Here is a 6,716-nt window from a genome sequence, read left to right on the forward strand (position 1 = left end):
GTATATAAAAGTTAGTTTTAAATCAACATGAGAAATAACTTGTATAGCCAGGATCATGAATCATGAGATGGTAAACTTTATTTTTCTAAAAACAATTTTAATGTGTATCCTGTCATGGGAAGTGAGAATAGGGAAATAAAAGACATAAAAACAAATGGATAATCCAGAATGCACATTATCAATGGAGACTATCTTAACTATTAAACTAAACAGGAATTCAATTTTCACCAAATCTAGCTGAGTGTTTTCTCATTTTGAAATACATAATAGCAGAGGTAGATTTTATTGAGCCCAGAATTCTACCTTGGTCACAGATTTATTCACCATCACTTGATGAATACTAACTCTTAAACTTTGGGCATTATTCATACCATGTTATTGCAACAAAATATTTTATGGCTTAAGTTACTACTATTAAAAAAAACCTCTCCAAAAATAAAAATTATAAGCAGGCTAACATATTTTATCAGCATTTTCAAGTAATACAAGACATTAATAAGGGTTCTTCCAGATTTTTGATCACCACATACATCTGGCAACTATGCTTTCTTCTCAGTACAGGTTTGTTCTAAGAAGTTGTTATTGAAAGAAAGTACTCCATTTTGTTTGACACAGTGCTTCTCACACTTATGTGAGAATACTAGTTTTGACAAAATAATGTTGTTGTAGAAATCTAAGTATAATCCAGTAACATACAGTTAACTGCTTTAGAAATTTTTCAGCTGAGTCAAAGGAGGAACCACATGCTCAGAATCAAGGTTGTACAAAAGCACCATTGTATTCTAAGAGTCCTAGAGGCAGCTGGCCCGCAAAGCACACTGACTGCAGGAAAGCCAGGAGAGGAGACTTAGAGAAAAGAGTAAAATATAAGGATGTATGACATGGACTCAGAAGATTATGGCTTATATTTATGCTTAAAAGTTTGGTGAGAGTTAGCATAGGTTTAATAAGAAGAGAGGATGGGATGGAAAACATATGGGTTAGGTTCAGGTCTTAGCTCCACCGCATACTAACTGGAGGTCTTGGGCAGCTTACTTAACCTCCTTTTCCTCTTCTGTCTAATGGTAAAAATAACACTTACCTCCCAGGTGGCTGTACAAAGTAAATGAGATAATGACTAAGATGAGACCAGTATAACAGTAACCTAAGTAATTTAATGTTCCTTTTCCTTCCTTCTTTCTCAAACGACACACTCACCTTCAGACAGGTTAGCAGTCTCACCTGGCTTCCAGAGTCACCAAGTTACCTGCTGTCAAAAAGCATTGCTAACTTTCTAACTAAATTCATTAATTCTACTGGCTTGTGCTATTTGACTTAGCAAAATTTGAATCTTGTTCAGTTTGATGGAGTTCATAGCCATTCATGATCTGATGGTTGTTAATTAACAAGTTGATCACATTTTCTCATGAGTCTCACATATATAACTCTGAGGTGGCACTAGTGCTAGACCCTCAGTTACTCAGGGAACAACTCTGGCCTTAAGGACTCCCTTTCCAAAGTCAGTAGAAGAAAGTGGTAAAGTTGGAGAGACTTATTTATTTGGTCAATGAAGAGATGCCTGGGAAATTTGTTGCATGGTATTTTACCAAGGCCTACGATTATGTTGTTGTTTAGTGCTTATGAGATTCCACAGGTCAGGGCAGTATTTCCAATGGCATCCTTCTCTGAATGTTAACATGGAATAAGCAAAAGATTAACAAAGAGTTCTATACTGAAATAAGTTTAAGAAATGTTTAAACAAGTTTTTTAATTTTAGCATTTCTCAGAGAGTTTAATGGGTATTAGGAATCTCCAAGAAGAGGCTAGTATGTACAGGCTTTTCAAATTCTATTTTTTAGAGACTTCTTTTATAGAAGACATTTGAGACTGAGTCAGAGACCACAGAAGCTAATAGTGATTTCATTGTATCAATGATCTCAGCAATTATTTAACTAAGAATTGGTTCAGAACATAAGGATTATCTTGCATTCCGACGTCAATCTAACATTGATGAAAGGTTTGCAACTACTGCATTTGTGACAAATGCTACTTACTATGGTCTGAATGTTTGGGTCTCTCCAAAATTTGTATGCTGAAATCCTAACCAGCAAGGTGATGGTATTAGGAAGTGCAGCCCGTTGGGGTGATTAGGTTATGAGGGCAGTGACTTCATAAATGGGATTCAAGTCCTTATAAACCAGGTCCAAGGGAGTTTGTCCGCCATATGAAGACACAGTAAAAGAAGGCACTGTTTTTATGAAACAGGAAGCAGGCCCTCACCAGACCCCAAATCTGCTGGCTCCTTGACCTTGGACTTTCCAGCCTCCAGATCTGTGAAAAATAAATTTCTGTTGTTTATAAGCTACCCAGTTTATGGTATTTTGTTCTGGCAGCCTGAATGGACTAAGACACTATTTATGTAGTCAACGTAATATGCCATTCAGGGAGTCCAATGACTGCATGACTGAAAGGCTGTGCCATGGCCATGAGAACAAAAGTAATACTGAAGTTGGCCCAAGCTGGAGATGAGTGGGAACAGTGTGTGAAAGTGGGGTTGTGTGGCTCTGGTCAGCAAAATTGTGCTGAGAAGTATTGTCAAAATAAAGTGGGAAAAATCTAGAAAGTCAGAACCATAGAAGACCTTGAAAAGCAACATAAAACAATACACATAAAAGAGCCCAGAAGATTTAAGGAAAGGTCTATATACAAGGAAGCTTCAGGCATGGCTCATTCTTCTACTTTAGTTGGTCCCACTAAATTAAGTTAATTTCTAGTGACTAGGAAGTTAGTCACCAATTAAGGTGAAGATAGAGAGTCACCACATGCAATTCTTACCTGCTTGACTGTATCTGTAGCTGTTTCTCCCAAGATCAAAATCTTCCTTACTGAGACCCAAGATTACATTATTAACTTTTGCTCTTTTGTCGGTGATGGATGGTTTCTGCCTTCTCTGGATGCCTGTTAACTTCAGAACCAGGCTCAAACCATCTTACTTTAAATAATTCCTTACATGTGTATGGAATCTCTCCCCAGAGAATTTGGAAGGCCCATTAAAGTAAGGACTGTATCTTATTGATCTTTGGATTCCTAACTCAGTACCTGACACATGGGTAAGCAATAAAAGTGTATTGTCATATGTTACTATAATCTGCTAATCTCATATCTCATAAGGAAAGAGAGGGAGAAACAACCAGATGAAAAAGATGTTCTTCTTTGGAAAATAAACACATATTACCACCCACTGGGCTTAAGTAGGTATTTTTTTAAAATTCAAGAAAATTTTTACTTCAAAAGAGAGCGCAGATTACAGAGCATGATGTAGACAGCTTCCCATAATGTAAACAAAGCCTTATTTGGTTTCCTGGTGAGAGTCTAGTCTCTTTGTCCTAATCTTGTATGATATCTGCCTATCTCAAATTTTAGATTTACCCTCATAATTCCTATTATGCCTTCCTACTAAGTTGTAGATTTCACATTCAGGTTTACTCCTTTCTTTTTTTTTTTCTCTCTCTCCTCTATTTAAATTCAAATTAACAAGCAAAAACTGGCCAAAACTCCCTTTGCCCTTTAATAGTGTTTGTTGAATCTTTTGAATGGCTTTCATATAATTTAAATGTTAAATTTGTTTTAAAACAGAGAGAAGCAGCAGCCCGCTATAATTGTTTATGCAAAACTTTAAAAACCCACGGTTTAGTAATGGACAAAGGATGGGGCATAAAGTTGATCAAGGAGCTCTAATACTGTTCTTCACTCTTCCCCTAGTTCCACCTGTACCCAAGGTTTTTCATTTCATTGCCAGATGCCACTCTACTCATTTTAAGGGTTCACCACTCCACCATTGCAACTTTGGCTTAAGAGTGGGCACAAATATATTCTATTGCCACCACTCCCTCCCCACTGATTCCTAAACAACACAGTCCTGAAAAAAAAAAAAAGAGACAAAGGTCAATAACTACATGCTAACAATTCCTCCTGCACACCACATTCTCCCATGGCCCTGTGGTTCTGAATGTCTGCATGTACCACATGCTGTAAGCTCCAAATGCCTTTCCTTCCTTTTCCAATCTGTGATCCTCTCTCTACTCATTAGTTTAATCCTAACTCAAGTTGTAGCTCTTTCAGGCAGCCTTTCTTGATCCTTCTTCACTTCCTTAGAGCTGATCACTCCCTTCTTTGTGACCTTACTATACTTACTTTACTTTACTTTCGATATACTTACTATACTTTGGATTAACTACTGTGACTACATCTTTACTGCAGGTTTATAATTATTTGTTTATATGTCTATCTTCTCTAGCTAGAACAAAACTGAAGGCTGAGGTCATGTCTTATTCCAGTATTATGCCATGTCCAGCATTATGTCCAGTATTATGCCATGCCGTCCATTAATTCATTAATAAATTCATTGTCTCATAAATATTTATTGCTAATCTGTGGTGCCAGGCACCTCTGAAGGTAAGACGTGTGCATAGAACAGACGGGATCCTGGCTTGCATGGAACTCACATTCTACCTTGGGGAGAGAGTAGATCCAAAACTATCCTAACAGCAAATAAATAAGATGTCTTTATATTGAGACAGAGAGAGACAAGGGAGAGATGGAATGTACTTGGAACTGGGTGGCAGAGAAGGCTTCACTGAGGAGGTATTTGAACTGAGGCTCAATGACAGAAAGGAGACAGCTATACAAAGATCTAACAGAAGAGCATTTCACGTAGAATAAACAGTATCCTTGTTGAATGAAAAACTCCAGAAAATTAAAGACGCATAAACACACTGGCTTACAAAGTAAAAGTTCCTATTTCTAAAACAGGTACTATGAACCCAGGACTCATGGGCCTCAGTGACATTCTAATGCCCAAAGGCTGGTACATCTTCATCAGTACCCTGCCTGGCATCCTCACTTGCTGGCTCACAACTTGCCTCCTTTGAAGGGTGCCATCTTACAACCTTCCACTTTTAGACATCACAACTCTCAGAATGCCCTCAAGCTGGTGTTCTTAACCTGGGCTCCACAGATGGGCTTTTAGAATTTTATATGATATATTTACAGATGCTCATTTTTCAGATAAAAGATTATGTAGTTTTCTCAAAATAATCTTTAGTCTTCAAAAGGATAAAATCAACTTGCTTAGACCAAGATTGAGAAATAATCTTATACATTGAGGAAGACCATGACCTACTTATTCTATATATTAGGGGTATGGTTTTACAAAACACAAATACAAGAAGGACAACAATAACAGCAACACATCCATATAATCAGTAATGACACTGGAGTATAAGGCAAATGAAAAGAAAATGGCCCAGATTAAAAGACAGCCTGGTAAGTAGCTTCTTCCAACAACCTTTAAAAATACTTTATTGAGAATGGACATGCCAGCCCTTGTGCTAGATGTTGATTCAAGATGGATAAATCCTTCTCTCAGGGAGTTAATGGTGGATTGCCAGAGGCAGAAATAAGACCAATGCCACGTGGATGAAGGGATGGAGGGACGGTGTAAACAGAGCTCGGACGCTGAAAGAAGAGAATCTGAGAAGTCTTCAGAAAAAAAGTGATATTTAATTTAGTTTTTAAAGAAATAAATATTTCACCAGATTTGGTGGATGGAGGTAGTATATGAAGACAGAATATATTTTAGACAGGGTAAATTTATCTATAAAGGGACAAAGACTTTAAACTAAGAAATAACCAATTATTTGTTCCATGAATAGGGTGAGGTTTGATCAAGAAACCAATAAGGTGCGGCATAGAGCCACCTTATTACCAAACTGTGCTGCTTCTGTCTAAACAACAGCCAACATGTTCTTACTTTCAGGTGGATGTAAAATGAAAAAGTTCAATACAAGGATAGATAAAAAGATATAATAGAAGAAAATATATCGATAGAAAAATAGAAGAAAAATATATTTCTGATATGGTGTTATAATGAGTATACAGAATGAACTGTGTACATTCCTTTCTTCTTCCATTTTACAAGTTGGAGAAATATTAAGTCTTGGAATCACTTGACATATGGCTAAGATATAACATAATAGTTTTTATATTAGTGCCACAGAAAGGACATGGACTGAAAAGATCACTCTACTTGCTGTAGTTATGCATTTGTTGACAATTTGAGAAGAACCAGGATCCTGGGAAGCTCAAGGCCTTCCCAGTACAAATAAGACCCCTGGGGTCTACTCATGTCATGTCTCAACTATGAAAAACATATGATAAATTCAATGTAGAAACACAAAGCTTCCCCAAAGCTGATTTATTCTTGTTATTTCACCTATTTTGTAGGTATTATCAGTGTGATGGCTGGGAAATCCTCATCTTGGTAAAACACAAGACTTAATAAAATGTAAAAGGCAGAGAAGGAAATTGAACTTTTATACAGGTAATTTTAAATATAGCAAAATGTTGATTTCTAATTTTTTTTCACACAGCACCTTTCCCTCTTTTCCCCATCGGCTACATGGTCCTCTAGTTTTTCTGGAGTAAAATGGATTTGTTAATGGATGTGACTAGACAGTTCCTGACACTTCCCACTGGAACTCATGAACACAGTCTGTTGAACTCTGAAATTGATATATTAAAAAATGACCTTCTGACCACATGATTATCTCAATAGATGCAGAAAAGGCTTTTGACAAAATTCAACAGCCCTTTATGCTAAAAACGCTCAATAAATTCGGTATTGATGGAACGTACCTCAAAATAATAAGAGCTATTTATGACAAACCCACAGCCAA

At 36.8% G+C, this 6,716-nt stretch overlaps 1 protein-coding gene across 1 annotated transcript in view; it reads right to left on the minus strand.

Annotated features, from left to right (window-relative positions):
- ATP10D (ATPase, class V, type 10D) overlaps positions 1-6,716 on the minus strand; it is a 109,264-nt gene that overhangs the window by 38,394 nt on the left and 64,154 nt on the right. The gene's annotated exons all lie outside the window — the stretch shown is intronic.

This window comes from Mandrillus leucophaeus, unplaced genomic scaffold (genome assembly GCF_000951045.1).
Source record: "Mandrillus leucophaeus isolate KB7577 unplaced genomic scaffold, Mleu.le_1.0 Scaffold1504, whole genome shotgun sequence".
Lineage (NCBI taxonomy): Eukaryota > Metazoa > Chordata > Mammalia > Primates > Cercopithecidae > Mandrillus > Mandrillus leucophaeus.